This window comes from Mustelus asterias, chromosome 3 (assembly GCF_964213995.1).
Source record: "Mustelus asterias chromosome 3, sMusAst1.hap1.1, whole genome shotgun sequence".
Classification (NCBI taxonomy): Eukaryota; Metazoa; Chordata; class Chondrichthyes; order Carcharhiniformes; family Triakidae; genus Mustelus; species Mustelus asterias.
The window spans coordinates 119,733,627-119,757,199 of record NC_135803.1 but is presented as its reverse complement, the minus strand read 5'-3'; the positions used below and the strand labels follow the sequence as shown (position 1 = coordinate 119,757,199).

The 23,573-nt window shown below is 45.4% G+C and overlaps 1 protein-coding gene across 2 annotated transcripts in view; it reads right to left on the bottom strand.

Annotated features, from left to right (window-relative positions):
* lrig1 (leucine-rich repeats and immunoglobulin-like domains 1) overlaps positions 1-23,573 on the bottom strand; it is a 189,821-nt gene that overhangs the window by 151,935 nt on the left and 14,313 nt on the right. The window contains exon 1 of one of the 2 annotated variants that reach the window (XM_078209490.1): positions 16,348-16,371. The exons of the other annotated variant lie outside the window; for it this stretch is intronic. The gene's annotated coding sequence lies outside the window, so the exon portion shown is untranslated. Of the gene's footprint in view, positions 1-16,347; positions 16,372-23,573 lie in introns of those variants that run through there. 2 annotated transcript variants of the gene reach the window in all.

Below are 23,573 nucleotides of genomic sequence, written 5' to 3'. Positions count from 1 at the left end.
TATGTGAATTGAGTTAATTTCCCTCTTTCCAGCATTCTTTGTGCACAGGTTCATTGGATACAACAGGAAAAAGAAAGGGTAAAATTCTGCAATATCATATCTCCATCCCTTTCCTGTATAACATATAGCTGGCAAAAATGTGGACATATCAAGCTCCTTCCAAGAACAGGTGGTGGTTGCAAATGAACATGGAAAATGATACAGGATCATATCTGTGTCATTTTCCTGTGTTAATGCAAGGTACATATTACTTTCAACTGCAGCCCACATAAGTGGCATTCAGAATTATTGGCTGTGAAATTAGTCAAAAGGTTTCCAAAATAAATGGCAATGTAGTGGCACTGCTGCTGGACCAGTAGTTCAGAAGTCGAATATGAGTTCAGATCCCACCATGCCTGTGAGTGGAATTTAAATCCAATTAATCAATAAATCTGAAATAAAAAGCCACTATTAGCAATGGTGACAACCTTGCATCTTGTAAGAGGAGGTTGAGTCACCTTGCTCAACTCTGCATTGAGCATTGCATGGGGTAACTCAGAAGCCCCACTCTGGCATGGCAGTGTCTGCTGCAGGGGAAGACAATGGCTGAGAAAGCACATGATTTGCTGATCTCTGCTTTATATGGGGTCCTCTTCTTGTCCTGCTGAACTTCTTGTTTCTATTTACATAGAACATAGAACATAGAAAAACTACAGCACAAAACAGGCCCTTCGGCCCCACAAGTTGTGCCGAACATATCCCTACCTTTTCGGCCTACCTATAACCCTCCATCCTATTAAGTCCCATGTACTCATCCAGGAGTCTCTTAAAAGACCCTATTGAGTTTGTCTCCACCACCACTGACGGCAGCCGATTCCACTCGCCCACTACCCTCTGTGTGAAAAACTTCCCCCAAACATTTCCCCTGTACCTACCCCCCAGCACCTTAAACCTGTGTCCTCTCGTAGCAGCCATTTCCAACCTGGGAAAAAGCCTCTGAGAGTCCACCCAATCTATGCCTCTCAACATCTTATATACCTCTATTAAGTCTCCTCTCATCCTACGTCTCTCCAAGGAGAAAAGACCGAGCTCCCTCAGCCTATCCTCATAAGGCATGCCACTTAATCCAGGCAACATCCTTGTAAATCGCCTCTGCACCCTTTCAATCTTTTCCACATCCTTCCTGTAATGAGGCGACCAGAACTGAGCACAGTACTCCAAGTGGGGTCTGACGAGGGTCTTGTATAGCTGCATCATTATCCCCGGACTCCTAAACTCATCCCTCGATTGATAAAGGCCAGCACACCATACGCCTTCTTAACCACCTCCTCCACCTGCGGGGCCGATTTTAGAGTCCTATGGACCCGGACCCCAAGGTCCTTCTGACCCTCTACAGTACTCATAATCTTTCCCTTTATATTGTACTCCTTCATCCCATTTGACCTGCCAAAATGGACCACTACGCATTTATCTGGGTTGAAGTCCATCTGCCACTTCTCTGCCCAGTCTTGCATCCTATCTATGTCCCTCTGTAACTTCTGACATCTCTCCAGACTATCCACAACCCCACCAACCTTCGTGTCGTCGGCAAACTTACCAACCCATCCCTCCACTTCCTCATCCAGGTCATTTATGAAAATGACAAACAGCAAGGGTCCCAGAACAGATCCCTGGGGCACACCACTGGTGACCGACCTCCATTTAGAAAAACTCTTCTACTGTTCTACCAAACAATCAACTTCCAGCAGTCAAGGCTGTCAGTGACCACCTCCCAGTTGTCAGTATCAATGTCTCCTATCTTAATATCTTCCTTACAGGCGTCCCTATATCAGAGGTATGGTTGCCCAGAAGGTTGTGACCCAATGGCCAATTTACCATACAGATCTTTGGATATATAGCCATCACTGAGCCGAAGAACATGGCCAAGCCAGCATAGACCTTGTTATCTTAGCAATGAATGTATACTGATGGAATTAGCATGCTCCAGGATCTCTGAGCTGGTGACCTTGTCTTGCTAAGAGATGTTGAGGATAAATCCTGAGACAGCAAAGTTGGAAACTGCTCAGCCTTTTCATCTGCCTAGTGTGCTGTTCAAGTCGTGCCATTAGAGAGGAGTGCACTGAGAATGCAGGTTTAGTAGACCTGCAGTTTGGTGTTCTTAATCAGGTTGCTGTTGTTCCACACTCTCTTGCTCAGCTTAGACATACATATGAACAAACCAATTTGGAGCACGAGAAGGCCATTCAGCCCCTCAAGCCTGCTCCGCCATTTGATAAGATCCTGGATGACCTGCCTATGGCCCCAATTCTATTTTCCTGTCAACCTCAGTACCCTTTGACTCCCTTGTCAGCCAAGTATTTATCATATCAGAGTTAAAAATATTCAATAACTCAGCTCCCACTGCATTCTGGGGAAGATCATCACACAGATTAATGATCCCCTGAAGGAATAATATTCTCCTCATCTCCATCTTAAATGGGAGACCCCTAGTCCCCCTAGATCTAGTGTCTCCCATCCTCAGTATCTCAGTAAGCTGCAGCTTTTGTGACACACATTGATTTCAACAAGTGACAGATCATTGAGCTTAGATATGTGAATCCATCAACAACCTCCAGCGTCACATTGTCAATCCTGACAAATGAGTATGGCAATGTCCTGGACCATGACATTTGTCTTCCTGCTGCTGATTGTCAAACCAAACTCTTTACATGCGTGACCGAGTTTGTCCATTTGCTGCTGAAAGTGTTCCCCAGTATCGAATGTTAGTGAAACATCTTCAATTCAGAACAACTGTGATGAGAATTTGGCACACTTTGTCTTGGATCTCTGGCACATTTGATTTGATTTGATTTGATTTATTATTGTCACATGTATTAGTATACAGTGAAAAGTATTGCTTCTTACATGCTGTACAAACAAAACATGCTATACATAGAGAAGGAAAGGAGAGGGTGCAGAATGCAGTGTTACAGTCATAGCTAGGGTGTAGAGAGAGATCAACTTAATATAAGGTAGGCCCATTCAAAAGTCTGATGGCAGCAGGGAAGAAGCTGTTCTTGAGTCAGTTGGTATGTGACCTTAGGCATTTGTATCATTTTCCCAACAGAAGAAGTTGGAAGAGAGAATGTCCGGGGTGCTTGGTGTCCTTGATTATGCTGGCTGCTTTCCTGAGGCAGAACATAAGAGCGTAAGAGTGGGAAGTGTAGACAAACTCAGTGGGTGAGAGGCTGGTTTGTGTGATGGACTGGAATTCATTCACGACCCTTTGTAGTTTCTTGCGGTCTTGGACAGAGCAGGAGCTATACCAAGCTGTGATACAACCAGAAAGGATGTTTTCTATGGTACATCTGTAAACGTTGATGAGAGCCATAGCGGACATGCCAAATTCCCTTAGTCTCCTTAGCATGTGAGGCTGAACAGCCTTCTGTCGGTTCTGCTATGTTAATGCTCTGCAGAAAAGTTGGAGTGTCCTCTCCAGGGCCTAGGCAAGTCCGGGCAAATTTTATGCAGACCTTGGCCTGCCCATTTTGACTTCACCAATTGAGTTAGCTATGAGGAGAGGTTGGAGAAACTTGATTTGTTCTCACTGGAACGATGGAGGTTGAGGGACGGCCTGATAGAAGTCTACAAGATTATGAGAGGCATGGATAGAGTGGATAGTCAGGGTGGAAGAGTCAATTACTAGAGGGCACAGGTTTAAGATGCGAGGGGCAAGGTTTAAGGGAGATGTTTGAGGCAGATTTTTTACCCAAAGGGTGGTGGGTGCCTGGAACCCGCTGCCAGAGGAGGTAATGGAAGCGGATACAGTAGTGGCTTTTAAGGGGCATCTTGACAAATGCATGAATAGGATGGGAATAGAGGGATATGGTCCCCAGAAGGGTAGGGGGTTTTAGTTAAGTCAGGCAGCATGGTCGGTGCAGGCTTGGAAGGCCGAAGGGCCTGCTCCTGTGCTGTAGTTTTCTTCGTTCTTTGTTCTTTGAATGCAAATCATTACGTTTGGCAGTGACTTGGTTGCACAAGGTGCCAAAAAGATGACAGACTTAGACATCAGTCTACCTTTGGGCTCCACTCCAGATATTTTGTCAGGGTTTATTCCCTGAGACTTCAACTCTCCCAAGGTATTCACAAGGCAGTGGAGCTATTTGCCCAAAGCTGAGAGTTTGGTTCACAAGTGTAAACATGTGGCCACATGCTAGTGGCTTGTACAAACCTCCTCTGAGTTCCTTGAAGCTTTAAGGAACTTCTGTAGGAGACCCAGGGGATGATTCTCCCAAAAGTGCTGAATTGGCGGGAAAACTGTTCTTAATCCCGACTGTTTTGTCAGTTCAGCTTCTCACCTGAATCTCCGCACTCTGTACACTGCAGAGGTCCCAGTCATGAATCTCATTAAAAACTCAGGGGGGCGGGGTCTATTCGCGCCAGAGTCTGACAGTTCTGGGACTCTGCACATGAGCAGTGGTCCCGATCTGTCAGACTCTCCATTTGCTGGCCAGCTCGGTCACTGGCCAGCCCGGGACCCCCCCCCCTCCCCCCCCCACATGGCCCGATCACAGCCCCTACAGCAATTACTGGGCCAGCCCTGACCGCCCCCCCATCACGGAGCGCCCCAATGCACAGCCCACACCCCCAGCAGTGGCGATCCCCCCACCTCCTCACCCCGGCAGAACCCCCACTGCTGACCCCCCTCGGGTCAGACCGCTCCCAGAGGCAGGCCACCCCTGGCAGACCACCCACACCCCCCCCAACCCCCCCCCATCCCCAGCCCGCCCCAATCGCTACCCTCTCTCCATCCCTGTCTGCAAAGTGGCAGCGGGACCCCCCCACCCCCACCGATCGGCCCTTGGCCCTGCCCACAATAGGCCTCGCCTACAATAGGCTCTGACCACAATAGGCCCGTCCCCTTGGCACTACCTGATGCCTGCAGGGCAGTGCCAAGGTGCCCCCTGGGCATGGGCACTTTGCCCTTGGGCAGTGCCCGGGGGCACAGGCTGGCATTGCCAGGGTGCCCATGCCCAGGGTGCACCACCCCACTGCCGCCCGACCCCCTGAGGGGTCCCGATTGTCCCCCCTTCATTCCGGCGTGGTCTCCCGCTAGTTCCCCCAATGTGGGGAGCTAGTCTGAACCCCGCTGGAATGAAGTACTCCTGATGGGGTGGGAGATTCAATCGGGACCTGAAAGGTCCCAATAATGAACTAACAAACATATTTAAAACATGTTTTAAAAAGATTTAAATTACTTACCTGCTTTCCTGCCAGCTCTGGGAGATGTGCATGCGTTCCCAGCGCATGTGCAAATCCCTGTTCAAGGCCGGCGATGCGCATCTCCCACCGCGACCCAACAGAAAAGTTGTGGGTCGCGATGGGAGAATCGTGGCCCCAGTTTCCATTTGTGGCCACAAGAAGGTACAGCAGAGGACTTGCAGATGGAGTGGCTATATACCAATAGGGAGAGACTTACACTTTTGTCTTTTTCACATTGCCGCTAGCCAGCGATGAAGGCTGAAAATGGGAAATAAGCTAGCACACAAAAAATACCGCTACTCATGGAACCACTGGATTTTCTGAAAAACTCATTTGATTCACTGATGACTTTCAGAGAATGAAATCTGGTGTCTTTACCTAGTCTATGCTACATGTACCTTCAAGCCCATAATAATGTGTTTGACTCTTACTGCCCTCTGAAAAGCAAGCCACCTAGTTGTTCCAAACTTCTACAGAACAGTTAACAGGATGCTACCTGGCATCCTGCTAATGTCCCAAGGCACTGGATATGACAATATGTCAACATTGCAAACTTCTCCTCGGTAACATTTGAGAACTTGTGACACAAGTTTTTTGCACGGACTAGTTAAGCAACAGCTTGATATTGTCATACTCACCAGAGCAAAACACACAGACAATGCCCCAGACACCACAATTATCATCCCTGGATATATCCTGTCCCATCGGCATGACAGATCCACCAGAGGTGGCAGTGCAGTGGTATAGAGTCAGGAGAGAGTGGTGCAGGGATCCCTCAACAATGGATGGAATTTTCCCATCTGGGGACTAAGCCTCGTGGCAGGGATGGGAACATGGAGTGTTTCCTGTTACCGAGGCCGGCACCAACCTCATTAATTTTGCAACTAGATGATTTACACCATATTCTGTGGTGGGGCAAGCCTGGTTACACTTGGTCTGCCGTCCTATCTAGCCACCATATTAAAAAGGTGTCCAACATCACTGACCCACTATCGAAGAAAGAAGGTAAACCTCTTGAAAATGAAGATAGGTCTCCGGAAGTACTCTGAGGCTGGAAGATGGATTTCCTGAAAAAGAAGATGGAATTCCAGGAACATTCTGAGGCTGGAAGATGGACTGCCTCCAAGACACCAAATCTGGAAGGTCCATCTGTGAATGCTCCCCCCACCCATTGCTGTGGTGTCTCAGGGTCCAGTATTGCTGGCAGCCAGATCTCCAGAGGCAGTACCAGGGATTATTCTGGTCAACCCGACATCTGCGCGCCATATTGTTTCAGATGTAAGGTAGAAGTTTCTGCCAGAGGGATTTTAATGGACTTTTGAATGGCTTGCTGCCTTTTCCAGTGGCAGGGTCATAAAATTCAACCTGTGTTTCGCACCGATGTATTTTCCTGCTGGTGCGGCAGAGAATCGGGGTGTGTGGTCTGGCCTTCATCCACATCCCATTAGCGGGATGCAAATATTCCCGCCTGCCTCCTGTAGCTTTCCTAATCCATCATGGTGGGCACCAGCTGAAGATCCTGCTGTAAATTTATGCCAATGTAAAACTAATTTTTGGGTCTCCCACTGAATCCTCCTCTCCACCCCCACTGCACCACCCCCACCGCCCTCCTGTGGGCCATTGAACCCGCCTATGGGACCTTGGGAGAATTTTGCCCAATAATTCTCCACCTTATGAACGCTACTGACATCAGATCAAACATGGGCAAGGAAACCTTCTTTTGATTATCATGTACCACTCTCCCTCCGCCAATGAATCAGTGCTCTTCTGTGTTGAACTTGGGGGAGGCATTGAGGGTGGCAAAGGCACACAATCTGTACTGGAACTTCAATGCCCATCACCAAGAATGGCAGGATAGCACCTCTACTGACTGAGTTGGCCAAGTCCTGAAAGACATATCTGCCAGACTGGACCTGCAGTTCGTTTTGAGAGAACTGACACAAGGGAAAGTCATTCTTGACCTCGCCCCCACCAATCTAGCTGTTACAAATATATCATAGACTAGAATAGAATAGAATCATAGAATTCCTACAGTGCAGAAGCAGACCATTTGGCGCATCAAGTCTGCACCGACTCGCCAACAGAGCATCCCACCCAGACCGGATCGCTGTAACCCAAAATATTTACCCCACTAATTCACCTAACCTACACATCTTGGGGCACTAAGGGGAAATTTACCATGGCCAATCAATCTAATCTGCACATCTTTGGACTGTGGGTGGAAACCGGAGCACCCGGAGGAAACCAACACAGACACAAGAGAACATGCAAACCCCACAGTCACCCAAGGCCAGATTAAACCCGGGTCCCTGACACTGTAAGGCAGCAGTGCTAATCACTGTGCTATCATGCTGCCACTGCACAGTCATTGTAGAAGCAAAATGCCAACTCTCACATGGAAAATACCCTTCACCATGTTTTGCACTAGCACTGTGCTAAATGTAATCGATTCAGAACATACTTAACTGTTTAAAACTGGCCTTACATGAGATGCTGTCGATCATCTGTAGCAAAAAAAAATATTCAATGACAATCTGCAAGCACTTGGCTAGGCATGTACCTCACCCTGCTCTTACCATCAAGACCAGCGTTCAGCAAGGAGTGTAGGAGAATATGTCAGGAGCAGCAGCAAGCATACCAAAAATCCTAGTGATGTTACATCACATGATTACATGCATGCTAAACAGTAAAAGCAGAATATGATAGATAGATCTAATTGATCCCAAAACCAATGAATCAGATCAAAGCTCTGCAGTCCAGCACATTCAAACATGATCGGTGGTAGACAATTAAAACATTAACTGGAAGAGGAGGCTCTACAAACTTTTCCGTTCTCAATGATTGTGGAGATCAGTACGAGTACAAAAGTCAAGTGTGACCATACTGTGCCCTTAAGAAATGTATTTGAGTCATGTTCTTGTGCAGGATCTGTTGTAGCAGTTCTATGCACTCAGAGCCATTCTGCCTACTACAGGCATCCCGTATGGTTGCTGCAGCAACATAATTACTTAATCTGAACGAATGCTGCTCTGCTGTTCTTGGTATTACCATGGGATTTTGCAGAGTGGGGCTTGATTGGGATGATTGACAGGTATGGTCATATGACTGGGTGAAACTAGGCTTACACAGAATATTCAAGCTTAGATTCTGCTTTTGAGTTGAGAGAGAGAGCTGTACCTCTCTTTTCCCTCTCTGAAGGGAGACTGGAATTTGCCAGGAGATCTTTCTCAGAGATTCTGCTGTATGAGTGGATCTTTCTCTGAGAAATGCCATTTTGGAGGCTGCACCGAGAGAGGTATCCTTTCTGTCTCTGAAGTCTTGAGACAGAGAACTGCCAGAGACTTCTCTGAAGTTTTGCTGTCTTGAGGATATATCCTTCTCTGGAAACTGTTGTTTAGATCTCTGTCTATAAGGGACCTGAGGGACAACCTTTTCACATGGAGGCTGGTGAGTATATTGAATGAGCTGCCTGTGGGGCTGTTGAGGTGAGTATCATTACAACATATGAAAGACATTTGGGCAGGTACATGGATGGGAAAGGTTTAGACCGATATGGGCCAAATGCAGGCAAATGGGACTAGAACAGTTTAGAAAACCTGGTCGGCATGGATGAGCTGGCACAAAGGGCCTGTTTCTGTGCTCTATATCTATGACTCTAAGTGTTTAAAGGCTGAAAATCCAGCACCATGTGAGCATACTTTTTTTTGAGCTAACTAATTCTGAAGAAGGGTGTATGTCTATGGGATATTGCTTTAAATTGGAACAGGCTAACTGCATAATATACCTTGGAGTTTCTGGTCTGGCCCTTAACACAAAGCTGAAGCATTTGCAACCATCTTCCAGAAGTGTCGAGTGGATGATCCATCTTGGCCAGCCTGAGCTCGCCAGCATCATGGTTCCCAGTCTTCAAACAATTTGATTCACTCCACATGATATCAAGAGACAGTTGAATGAACTAGACACAGCAAAGGCTATGGGCCCTGTCAACATCCCAGCAGTAGTACTGAAGACTATTGTTCCACAATTGGCTGCAGCTCTAGCCAAGCTGTTTCAGTACAGCTCCAAAATTGGCATCTACCCAACAATGTGGAAAATTGCCCAGGTATGTCCTATCCACAAAAAGCAGGACAAACCCAGTATGGCCAATTACCACCCCCCATCAGTCTACTCTCAGCTATCAGTAATGTGGTGGAAGGTGTTTTTGTCAGCACAATACTGCAACACTTATCCAGCAGTAACCTGCTTACTGAAGCTCAGTTTGGATTTTGCCAGGACCACTGGGCTCCAGACCTCATTACAGCCTCAGCCCAAACATGGACAAAGGAGATGCATTCTAGAGGTGAGGTCAGAGTAACTGCCCTTGATATCAAAGCGCATTTGGCTGAGTGTTGCATCAAGGAGCCCAGCAGCATTGACATCAATGGGACTCAGCAAAACTCTCACTGTTGGAGTCATATCAACACAAAGGAATATGGTTGTGGTTGTTGGAGGCCAATCACCTCAACCCCAGGACATTGCTGTCATTTTCAGCTGCTTCATCATTGACTTCCCTCCATTATAAGGTCACAAGTGGGGACGTTTACTGATGCATTCAGTCCCATTCACAGCATCTCAAATACTGAAGCATTCTGTGTTGCATGCAACACCACCCGGACAACATTAGAGAATTATGTTGATAAGTGGCAAGGAACATTCAGACCATGCAATTGTCATGCAGTGACCATCTTCAACAAGAGAGAAATTTAACCATTCCCCCCTTGAATTTACATTTAGAATTGAATGTTAGTTTTTGCTAGTGTTATAAGCAAACCAGCTATTTTTGCTAGATGTGTGCTGCACTGTGTGGGACTAGAGAGATTGTTAAGGCTTCCTTTGGCTATTTTTTGGAGCTTAGTCTATTTCCCTTTGCACAATGAGTAACCTTTGGAATACCACTGTACATGCAATACCTGGAGGAAGTAGGGGAGAGCGGAGGGATGTTTAGAAGGAAGGGAAGAAAGTCTATAATGTAGGAAGGGGTTTCCAATTATTATTATCTTTAAATTGCTTTTATTGGCCATAGCAAACTATCTTGACTTGACAGAGGAGCAATGCATCTGGAGAGTCATAATCAGAAAGGAGGTGGTGACAGAGTTGTCCAACATGATCCAGAATACCTGCCAATTTAAAACCAAAAGTACCATAGCATTTTCACTCCATTGAATGTCACAGAAACTTGGAATCTTTTTGCCTTGAGCTAATTCTAGACTACTGAGCAGAGACTCCAGTAATATCAGTTACATTAGTAGCAAATGGATAATAAAGATCAAAGGATTTAAGGGAGGAAGTGGATTCTGCACTTCAGTGCTCAGCTAATGGTAGGGTGGTAGGTGTTGAGTCAATGTTCATACAAAATTAATAGAAGCTGTTCCAAGGGAGAGAGGAACAACGATGCTCTTAGTGAACAGTGTCAGGAACCAGCAACTCAGGCAAGTGCTGACCTTTTGAGGATGGTGGATAGATTCTACAGGAGCTCTGGATACTTGTAATGTCGTAGAGCACTGTTCTGGTCTGTACCTAGAAGGAAGAAGTTAATATTGAACCTGAAAATTATGGAGGAATCTCATTTTTAAAAATTTAAGCCTTTTTATGGGATGTGGGCATCACTGGGTAGACCAGCATTTATTGCCCATTCCTAGTTGCCCTTGAGAAGATGGTTGTTCGTTGCCTTCTTGACCTCTGCAGTCCCTGAGGTGTAGATACACCTACATTGCTGTTAGGGAGGGAATTCCAGGATTTTGATCCAATGAGAGCAAAAGAATGGCAATATATTTCCAAGTCAGGATGGTGAGTGCCTTGGAGGGGAACCTCTAGGTTCTGTCTTTCTAGATGGTAGGAGTCGTGGGTTTGGAAGGTGCTGCCTAAGGAACCAATGTGAGTTCTTGCAACGCATCTTGGAGATTGCACACAAGGCTGCCACTGTTCTTCAGTGGTGGAGGGATTGAATGTTTGTGGAAAGGGTAGAAATCAAGCGACTGCTTTGCCCTGGATGTTGTCAAGCTTCTTGAGTATTATGGGAGAGTATTCCATTACACTCCTGACTTGTGCCTTGTAGATGGTGGACACGATTTGGGGAGTCAGGAGCTGAGTTACTCAATGCAGGATTCCTAGCCTTTGACCTGCTCTGGTAGCCACATTATTTATATGGCTAGTCCAGTTTAATTTCTGGTCAATAGTAACCCCCAGGATATTGATATTGGGGTCTTCAGAAATGGTAATGCCATTGAATATAAAGGGGTGATGGTTAGATTCGCTCTTGTTGTAGATGGTCATTGCCTGGCACTTGTGTGGCACAAATGTTACTTGTCACTTGTCAGCCCAAGCCTGAATATTGTCCAGGTGTTGCTGCATTTGGACATGGACTGCTTCAGTATCTGAGGAGTCATGAATGGTATTGAACTTTGTGCAGTTATCAACAAACATTCCCACTTCGGATTATATGATGGAAGGAAGGTCATTGATGATGCAGCTGAAGATGGTTGGGCCTAGGACACTATCCTGAGGAACTCCTGTTGTGATGTCCTGAGCTGATATAATTGACCTTCAACTACCACAACCATCTCCCTTTGTGCGAGGTATGACTCTAATCGTACTAATCAGTGGAGGCGTTACCCCTGATTTCCATTGACTCCAGTTTTGCTAGGGCTCCTTGATGCCATACTCGGTCACATGCTGCCTTGATATCAAGAACAATCACTCTCACCTCACCTCTGGCATTCAGCTCTTTTGACCATGTTTTAATCAAGGTTGTAATGAAGTCAAGAACTGGTATTGTAGCTGTATTGGAACAGCTTGGCTAGGGACACGGCCAGTTCTGGGGCACATCTCTTTAGTACTGTTTCTGGAAGGGCACGCAGGTATAGCAGGCAGTAAAGAAGGCAAGTGGTAAGTTGGCCTTCATAGCGAAAGGAATTGAGTATAGGAATAGGGATGTTTTACTGTGTTGGTGAGGCCACACCTGGAGTATTGTGTTCACATTAGGTGTCCTTAATTGAGGAAGGATGCTCTTGCTATATAGGGAGAGCAGCGAAGGTTTACCAGGCTGATTCCTGGTATGGCAAAACTGTCATATGAGGAAGAGACAAAGTCAGTTAGAATTATATTGTTTGGAGTTTAGAAAAGTGAGAGAGGATCTCATAGAAAAACTCCAACAGGATTAGACAGGATAGACTCAGAAAGCATTTTCCCGATGATTTTATTTTATTTTATTTTATTACTGTCACATGTATTAGTAAGAAATTTAACAACACCAGGTTAAAGTCCAACAGGTTTATTTGGTAGCAAAAGCCACACAAGCTTTCGGAGCTCTAAGCCCCTTCTTCAGGTGAGTGGAAATTCTGTTCACAAACAGAGCTTATAAAGACACAGACTCAATTTACATGAATAATGGTTGGAATGCGAATACTTACAGCTAATCAAGTCTTTAAGATACAAACAACGTGAGTGGAGAGAGCATCAAGACAGGCTAAAAAGATGTGTATTGTCTCCAGACAAGACAGCCAGTGAAACTCTGCAGGTCCACGCAACTGTGGGAGTTACAAATAGTGTGACATGAACCCAATATCCCGGTTGAGGCCGTCCTCGTGTGTGCGGAACTTGGCTATCAGTTTCTGCTCAGCAACTCTGCGCTGTCGTGTGTCGCGAAGGCCGCCTTGGAGAACACTTACCCGAATATCAGAGGCCGAATGCCCGTGACCGCTGAAGTGCTCCCCAACAGGAAGAGAACAGTCTTGCCTGGTGATTGTCGAGCGGTTGAGCGCTCGACAATCACCAGGCAAGACTGTTCTCTTCCTGTTGGGGAGCAATTCAGCGGTCACGGGCATTCGGCCTCTGATATTCGGGTAAGCGTTCTCCAAGGCGGCCTTCGCGACACACGACAGCGCAGAGTCGCTGAGCAGAAACTGATAGCCAAGTTCTGCACACACGAGGACGGCCTCAACCGGGATATTGGGTTCATGTCACACTATTTGTAACTCCCACAGTTGCGTGGACCTGCAGAGTTTCACTGGCTGTCTTGTCTGGAGACAATACACATCTTTTTAGCCTGTCTTGATGCTCTCTCCACTCACATTATTTTGTTTCTTAAAGACTTGATTAGTTGTAAATATTCGCATTCCAACCATTATTCATGTAAATTGAGTCTGTGTCTTTATAAGCTCTGTTTGTGAACAGAATTCCCACTCACCTGAAGAAGGGGCTTAGAGCTCCGAAAGCTTGTGTGGCTTTTGCTACCAAATAAACCTGTTGGACTTTAACCTGGTGTTGTTAAACTTCTTACTGTGTTTACCCCAGTCCAACGCCGGCATCTCCACATCACATGTATTAGTATACAGTGAAAAGTATTGTTTCTTGCACGCTATATAGACAAAGCATATCGTACATAGGGAAGGAAAGGAGAGGGTGCAGAATGTAGTGTTACAGTCTTAGCTGGGGTGTAGAGAAAGATCAACGTAATGTGAGGTAGGTCCATTCAAAAGTCTGATGGCAGCAGGGAAGAAGCTGTTTTTGAGTTGGCTGGTGCATGTCCTCAGACTTTTGTATCTTTTTCCCGATTGAAGAAGGTGGAAGAGAGCATGTCCGGGGTGCGTGGGGTCCTTGATTATGCTGGCTGATTTTACAAGGCAGCGGGAAGTATAGACAGTGTCAATGGATGGGAGGCTGGTTTGAGTGATGGACTGGGCTTTATTCATGACCCTTTGTAGCTTATTGTGGTTTTGGACAGAGCAGGAGCCATACCAAGCTGTGATACAACCGGAAAGAATGCTTTCTATGGTGCATTTGTATAAGTTGGTGAGAGTTGTAGTGGACATGCCCAATTCTCTTAGTCTCCTGAGAAAGTAGAGGCGTGGATGGGCTTTTTTAACTATAGCATCTGCATGGAGGGATGAGGACAGGTTGTTGATGATCTGGACGCCTAAAAGCCTGAAGCTCTCGACCATTTCTACTTCGTCCCTATTGATATAGATGGCGGCATGCCCTCCACTACACTTCCTGAAGTCGATAACTATCTCCTTCATTTGGTTGACATTGAGGGAGAGATTATTGTCTTCACACCAGTTCACCAGATTGTCTATCTCTTTCCTGTACTGTGTCTCATCATTGTTTGAGATCCGACCACAATGGTGGTGTCATCAGAAAACTTGAAAATAGAGTTGGAGGGGAATTTGGCCATACAGTCATAGGTGTATAAGGAGTATAGTAAGGGGCTGAGGACACAGCCTTGTGGGGCACTGGTGTTGAGGATGATCGTGGAGGAGGTGTTGTTGCCTATCTTTACTGACTGCAGTCTGTGGGTTAGGAATTCTAGGATCCAGTTGCAGAGGGAGGAGCCGAGCCCCAGGCCACGAAGTTTGGAGATGAGTCTCATAGGAATAATGGTGTTGAACAAAGGCTGAGCTGTAGTCTATGAATAGGAGTCTGACATAAGAACATAATAAGAACATAAGAACTAGGAGCGGGAGTAGGCTATCTGGCCCCTCGAGCCTGCTCCGCCATTCAATAAGATATGGTTGATCTTTTTGTGGACTCAGCTCCACTTACTCGCTCGCTCACCATAATCCTTAATTCCTTTACTGTTCAAAAATGTATCTATCCTTGCCTTAAAAACATTCAATGAGGTAGCCTCAACTGCTTCACTGGGCAGAGAATTCCACAGATTCACAACCCTTTGTGTGAAGAAGTTCCTCCTCAACTCAGTCCTAAATCTGCTTCCCCTTATTTTGAGGCTATGCCCCCTAGTTCTAGTTTCACCCGCCAGTGGAAACAACTTCCCTGCTTCTACCTTATCTATTTCCTTCATAATCTTATATGTTTCTATAAGATCTTCCCTCATTCTTCTGAATTCCAATGAGTATAGCCCCAGTCTACTCAGTCTCTCCTCATAAGCCAACCCTCTCAACTCCGGAATCAACCTAGTGAATCTCCTCTGCACCCACTCCAGTGCCAGTATATCCTTTCTCAAGTAAGGAGACCAAAACAGTACACAGTACTCCAGGTGTGGCCTCACCAGCACCTTATACAGCTGCAACATAATCTCGCTGTTTTTAAACTCCATCTCTCGAGCAATGAAGGACAAAATTCCATTTGCCTTCTTAATTACCTGCTGCACCTGCAAACCAACTCCTTGAGATTCCTGCACAAGGACACCCAAGTCCCTCTGCACAGCAGCATGCTGCAATTTTTTACCATTTAAATAATAGTCCATTTTGCTGTTATTCCTACCAAAATGGATGACCTCACACTTACCAACATTGTACTCCATCTGCCAGACCCTCGCCCACTCACTTAGACTATCTATATCTCTTTGCAGACTTTCAGCGTCCTCTGCACACTTTGCTCTTCCACCCATCTTAGTGTCTTCTGCGAATTTTGACACACTACACTTGGTCCCCAACTCCAAGTCATCTATGTAAATCGCAAACAATTGCGGTCCCAACACTGATCCCTGAGGCACACCACTAGTCACTGATCACCAACCAGAAAAACACCCATTTACCCCCACTCTTTGCTTTCTGTTAGTTAACCAATCCTCTATCCATGCTAATACATTACCCGTAACACTGTGCACCTTTATCTTATGTAGCAGTCTTTGGTGCGGCACCTTGTCAAATGTCTTCTGGAAATCCAGATACACCACATCCACAGGTTCCCCATTGTTCACTGCACATGTAATGTTCTCAAAGAATTCCACCAAATTAATCAAACATGACCTGCCCTTCATGAACCCATGCCGCGTCTTACCAATGGGACAATTTATATCCAGATGTCTCACTATTTCTTCCTTGATCATAGATTCAAGCATTTTCCCTACTACAGAAGTTAAGCTAACCAGCCTATAGTTACCTGCCTTTTGTCTACCTCCTTTTTTAAACAGTGGAGTCACATTTGCTGTTTTCCAATCTGCAGGAACCACCCCAGAGTCCAGCGAATTTTGGTAAATTACCACTAGTGCATTTGCTATTTCTCCCGCCATCTCGTTTAGTACCCTGGGATGCATTCCATCAGGACCAGGAGACTTGTCTACCTTTAGCCCCATTAACTTGCCCAACACTACCTCTTTCGTGATAATGATAGTTTCTAGGTTCTCACCTGCCATAGCCTTCCTGTCATCAATTTAGGGTGTCACAACATAGGTGTCCTTGTTATCTAGGTGTTCCAGTGTTGAGTGCAGGGCCAGGGAGATGGTGTCTGCTGTGGACCTGTTGTGGCGGTAGGCAAACTGTAGTGGATCCAGGTAGTCTGGGAAGCAGGAAATGATTTGTGCCGTGACTGACCTTTTGAAGCACTTCATAATAATGGATGTCAGAGCCACCAGATGATAGTCATTAAGGCACGCTGCCTGGCTTTGGTACTGGGATGATGGTTGTCTTCTTGAAGCAGGTAGAGACCTCAGATTGTTGTAAAGAGAGGTTGAAGATGTCTGCGACTACCCTCACCAGCTGGTCCGCGCAGGATGGTGGGGGAAGTCCGGACAAGGGGTCATAGTTAGAGGATAATGGGTAAACCTTTTAGGACTGAGGTGGGGAGAAATTTCTTTACCCAGAGAGTGGTGAATCTGTGGAATTCTCTATCACAGAAAGTAGTTGAGGCCAAAATGTTGTGTGATTTCAAAAAGGAATTAGATATAGCTCTTGGGGCTAAATGGATCAAGGTTATGGGGGGGAAGATGGGATCAGGGTATTGAATTTGATGATAAGCCATGATCATAATGAATGGTGGAGCAGGCTTGGAGGGTCAAATGGTCTCCTTCTATTTTCTATGTATGTTTCTATCTATATTGTTCATATGCATATTGTTACAGCCCACAGCCTTTGCAGCATCCAATGCCTTCAGCTATTTTTGACTTCACGTGGAGTGAATTGAATTGGCTGAAGACTGACACCTGTGATGCTGAGGACCTCCAGAGAAGGCTGAGATAGATCATCCAATGGGCACTTCTGTTTGTAGATTGTTGTGAATGCTTCAGCCTTATCTTTTGCACTGATATGCTGGGCTCCTCCAACACTGAGGATGGGGACATTATGGATCCTCCTCTTCCAGTGAGTTGGTTAATTGTCCATCACCAGTCATGGCCAGGAGGAGAATACTCCGCAAGTATCTCCGCAAGTATCTCCATCCTCAATGATGGAGCCACCAGCACATCGGTGCAAAAGATAAGGCTGAAACATTCACACCAATTTTCAGCCAGAAGTGCCCAATGGATGATCCATCCCAGCCTCCTCTGGAGGTCCCCAGCAACACAGATGTCAGTCTTCAGCCAATTTGATTCACTCCATGTGATGTCCTGGGAGTCCTCAACATCGACTCTGCAACCCATGAAGTCTCATGGCACCAGGTCAAATATGGGCAAGGAAACCCTGCGCTGATTACCACGTACCATTCCCAGCGGCAAACAGCTGCTGTCGATGTGGCAGGACTCCAGAGCTTAGGTCTGATCCGTTGGTTTTGGGATCAACTATCTCTGTCTATTACTTGCTGCTTATGCTGTTATGCATTGAAGTAGTCCTGTGTTGTAGCTTCACTAGGTTGACACCTTATTTTTAGGTATGCCTGGTGTTGCTTCTGGTATTCCTTCCTACGTTCTTCATTGAATCAAAGCTCATTCCCTAGCTTGATGCTAATGGTAGAGTAGAGGCTATGTTGGGCCATGAGGTCGCATATTATGGTTGAATACAATTCTGTTGCTGCTGATGGCCCACTGCACATCATGGATATCCACTCTTGAGTTGCTAGATTTGTTCAAAGTCTAACCCATTTAGCTTGGTGGTAGTGCCACACAACATGATGGAGGGTATCCTCAATGTGAAGAGGGGACATTGTCTCCACAAGAACTGCATGGTAGTCACTCTTATTAATACTGTCATGGACAGATGCATCTGCAGCAGGCAGATTGGTGAGGATGAGGTCAAGTATGTTTTTCTCTCTTGTTGGTTCCCTCACCACCTTCCGTTGTCCAAGTCTAGCAGTTATGTCCTTTAGGACCTGGCCAGCTTGATCTGTGGTGGTACTATTGAGCCACTCTTGGTGATGGACATTGAAGTTCCCCACCCAGAGTACATTCTACATCCTTGGTATCCTCAGTACTTCCTCCAAGTGGTGTTCAACATGGAGGAGTACTGATTCATCAGCTGAGGGGGAATGGTACGTGGTAATCAGCGCAAGGTTTCCTTGCCCATATTTGACCTGGTGCCATGAGACTTCATGGGTTGCAGAGTCGATGTTGAGGACTCCCAGGACATCACGTGGAGTGAATCAAATTGGCTGAAGACTGACATCTGTGTTGCTGGGGACCTCCAGAGGAGGCTGGGATGGATCATCCATTGGGCACTTCTGGCTGAAAATTGGTGTGAATGTTTCAGCCTTATCTTTTGCACCGATGTGCTGGTGGCTCCATCATTGAGGATGGAGATACTTGCGGAGTATCCTCCTCCTGGCCATATACCACTGGGTCGCCACCTTTCCTGGGTCTATCCTGCCAGTGAGACAGGAATAGTGATGGTGGTGTCTCGGACACTTTCTGTAAGATATGATTCTGTGAGTATGATCACACCAGGCTGTTACTTGACTAGTCTGTGAGACAGCTCTCTCAACATTGGCACAAGCCCCCCAGATGTTAGTAAGGAGTACTCTTCAGGCTCGACTGAGCTGGGTTTACCATTGTCATTTCCAGTGCCGAGGTTGATGCTGGGTGGTCCATCCAGTTTCATTCCTTCTTGATTCCTTTGTAGCGGTTGAGTACAACTGAGTGGCTTGCTAGGCAATTTCGAAGAGCATTTGAGAGTCAACCACATTGCTGTGGGCCTGGAGTCACATGTAGGCCAGACCAGGTAAGGACGGCAGACTTCCTTCCCTAAAGGACATTGAAATTACTTAAAGTAGTTTTTCATCTTGTCACAGTATGCATATCAGATGTTCTAGTGGATAATGAAGAAATCGAAAAAGGAGTAGACAGGATTTTGCCTTGGATCAGGAATGCATCCAACAGATTGTAACTTTTATTTAATCTTTTACAGGAGCACCTGGATCAAGTAGTTTGTGATGACTTAGCCATGTGGACAACAATAGACTTGCACATCTAAAAGTAAGCTCGCTTATAAAGCTGGCAGGCAAGTTGAAGGCTTTTATGAAGAACCTTCTACTTTGCTGAAAGTAGATGCCTGATGGTCAATGAGAAAACTAGAAGACTTAAGAACACAGCTGCTGGAAGGTGATACTTTGAAACTGAGTATAAGAGCATACACTCATATGTCCATGATTCTGTGCCTTACCATGATTGAGTTACAGAGAAGCAAACAGCTGCTGTCGAAGTTCTGCAATTTCAGCTAGTGCAAACACTGTTTAACTGGATATGCTGCATGTTCATGTTTTGCTCTGGAGGACGGTGACAAAGCACTCAGCCATTTTTAAGTGAGTTATGCAGCTCATCACACCATTGTGACAAGCTATTGACACCAACTTGTAAGTGCTCCCTGCTCAGTAGAGGGGAGTCTTCGATTGACAAGCATCAGGATGTTTACCAGTACTCTGTACCAGTCAATTGTGTTTTTAGCTGGATGATCTCCAGTTGTACTCCCACACATGCTTGGGGGATTTTAAGTATTGACTTGTGAACCTGTACCAAATCACAAAGTTGTGTTTTCGGTTAGCAAGGCTATAAAAAAGGCAAACCAAGCACTAGGCTTTATTATAAGAGGGAAAGAATTGAAAAGTAGGAAAATTATGCTAAACCTGTATGAAACTTTGATTCGACCACACTTAGAGTACTGTGTATAGTTCTGGTCACCATTTTACAAAAAGGATATAGAGTTATTGGAGAAGATGCAGAGAAGATTCATACGGTTGATACTAGAAATACCTGAATACACATATCAGGAAAGGATAAACGGGCTATGTCTCTTTTCATTTGAAAAAGGAAGGCTGAGGGGTGACCTAATATAAGTCATTAAAATGATGAAAGGCTCTGTCTGGTAGAGAGCATACAAAGAGAATGTTTCCACTTGTGGGGAAAATCAAGTGGCCATCAATACAAGATAGTCATCAAGTAATCCAATAAGGAATTCAGTAGAACCTTCTTTACCCAAAGAAAGGTAAAAATGTGAAATGAGAAAAGAAAATGTTGGAAAAACTTAGCAGGTCTGGCAGCATCTTTGGAGAGAGAGAGAGAGACAGAGTTAACACTTCGAGTTCAGTATGACCATCCTTCACAACTGAATATGAAACTTGCTACTGCAGGGAGTGGTTGATGCAAATAGTAGAGCTACATTTAAGGCCAGCTAGAAAAGTGTAAAGGGAGAAAGGAATAGAGGGTTCTGATAGATGAATAAACATGAGAGGTGGCTCGAGTGGAGCATAAACACCGACATAGACAGGTTGGGGCTGAATGGCCTCTTTCTGTGCTGTATTTCTTATGTAATCCTTAGACTTGAGCAAGTGGCTAGTGTCCTTTTGGGGAAAAAATGTCTACTCAAAAAACAGCAACACATGATTGTGATATATGTAAATATTGTATGTTGGGGTTTGGGGTGCGCAATGCCCATTTAAGAGTGACCCTTGGGCAAGTAGCTTCTCCCAGTGTGGGACCCAGTTGGGCATCTGCAATCTCACTGTGGAACGATGCATCCCTCCAATAAAGAGTTCTCAGTGTTCAAGTTACCAAGCCTGCCTTGTGATTCTTTAAGCACCCTTAGTCCATAAGGGTACACATAACAACTATGTCATATTCAAATTTCTCAAACACTTGTAATTTGATGATGAGTCATAATGTGAACCAGCTACACTAAAAATCATTTGATTTTCATTTCTGAGAATTTGGACCTTAGCTCAACTGGGCTGAGAGTTCTAACATTTTTGGGACAAGTGAAAGTCCATTTTACAGGGATCAGCCCACACATCTCACTCCATTCTTTTGTCTGAAGAAATTGATTCAATTGTCTCTTGAACAAATTTATACTATCTGCTCCAATCATGATTCCTGGTAATTCAGTCCAGAACACAGTCCATGGATGAGAAGATTATGTCTAAATTTTCTTCTTTGCCCCGAACCTACTCATTTTAAATTGTCTCCAGCAGTATTTGAAACCTTCACCATTGTGAACAACTAGTCTGAATGAATTTTATGATTTCCTTTTGTATTCTTGAAAATATAGATTTCCTCAAATTCTACTCTTTCACAAGGACTGAGAGTTCTAACAGAGTGGCACAATGGTCAGCACTGCTGCCTCACAGCACTAGGGACCTGGATTCAATTCCGGCCTCGGGTCACTGTCTGTTTTGAGTTTGCACATTCTCCCTGTGCCTGCATGGGTTTTCTCCGGGTGCTCTGGTTTCCTCCCACAGTCCAAAAATATGCAGGTGAGGTTGATTGGCCATGTTAAATTGCCCCTGAGTATCAGGGGGATTAGCAGAGTAAAAAATGGGGTTAGGGTCTAGGTGGGATTGGTGTCGGTGCAGGCTCAATGAGCCAAATGACCTCCTCCTGCACTGTAGGGATTATATGATTCTATGACAATCATTTAATATTTCATTTCAACTTTAATTCCGGATGAATCGAATCATCTTTGTTGATTCTCTGCACAGTCTGTCATTGACAATAATATCCCTCCAGTGCTTAAATAATCAAAACTGTATGCATTAAGATGCAGTTTAAACAATATCTAATAGAGCAGCAATGTTGCCCCAATGATTTGTCCTTTATTCTTCTGCTAATATAACGCAGCACCTTATTTGTCTTTTCTCTATAGCCAAGCACTTTGTTGACAGTTTCCTTTTTGATCTGAAGAATCAGTTGCCATTTCTTTCATAACTTTGATAAATTGATGCTTGCAATTTCAGACCAGCTGTTTCTAATCTGGGAAAGATCAAATTGCATTTCAACTTTCTATAATTGCTACTAAATTGCCTGTGGTGTTGCCTATAACCAGTTAATGTCTATATTATTTTCCTGTACAAAATGGCGATGGAATGAATAACTTCAAAGCTGGTTTCAGAGTCCCCTAATACCAAAGGCTCTAAAGTTGACAATAAACTAGAATGGAAAATACTGATACAGCAATTCACTGTGGTGTGCGCTGACAAAAGTAAAATCAATGGACAGGAAGCATATGTCCTACGCACCATTTGTAATAATATTAAAAAATGAATTCCGACTCTTCTGTTCTTATTTCAAGCAAAAATACTGTCTGAGGGTGATCTTTTTATTCATTCATGGGACATGGACATCGTTGGCTGGCCAGCATTTATTGCCCATCCCTAGTTTCCCTCAGAGCGCAGCTGAGAGTCAACCACATTGCTATGGTTCGGGAGTCACATGGCGGCCAGACTGGGTAAGGTCGGCAGATTTCCTTCCCTACAGGACATTAGTGAATCAGATGGGTTTTTTCCGACAATCAACAATGGTTTCAACGTCATCAGTAGATTCTTAATTCCAGATATTTTTAATTGAATTCAAATTCCACCATCTGCCATGGTGGGATTCGAACCCAGGTCCCCAAAACATTAGCTGAGTTTCTGGATTAATAGTCCAGCGATAATACCACTAGGCCATCGCCTCACCACCACAAGAAGGGCAGAATCTCCCTCTCATTGCACAGCTGGCTGAGGTGAGAAAACTGTTGTGCAATTCTCCAGCCGAGTTTTCTATCCAGATTTTAGTGCATTCTGTGAAAACATATTTTGGGCGGGGGGGGGGGGGGGGAAGCGGGGTGTGGTTTTTGCCATCACTGTGATGGGCAGGGTCTGATTGAGCCGGCAATGCCAGCTCCACTGAGATCAGTGTACCATCCTTAAAGGTCACCCCAATCTGCAATAAAAATAAACTGCAACCCCCTCCCCAAGGACATTACGAGGGACCTCCCTACAAACATTGGGGTGACCCCGCCCACACACAAGCATCAACACCCCCGCCCCACCACAAGAATCAAACCCCTCAACCCTATAGTAGCAGGGCATTTCCCCTCACCCCCCCCAAACATCAGTCCCCCCGCTACAAGCATCGGGGCGACCACCCCATGAGCATTGGGTCATTCTTCTCTGCAAGCATTGGGCACGCCTCCCTTCATACATAAGGGGAACTGCCCCAAGGGGCTCCTCAGTGGGCCCACCCCTGGCAGTGCTAGCCTTTTGGCATCAAGTTGGCCCTGTCAGGTTGGCACTGTTCCAGCTGGGGTATGTCCTTCTTCCCCCTGGACTATATTTACCTCTGTGCCCCTAGCGGGTTCTCCATGACTAATTCAAGTTTTTCTAAACCTATTGTGATCCTTGCCGATGTGATGTCACATTGTATGAATATTCAGTGAGGGGCGGAACATTTTGTGGGG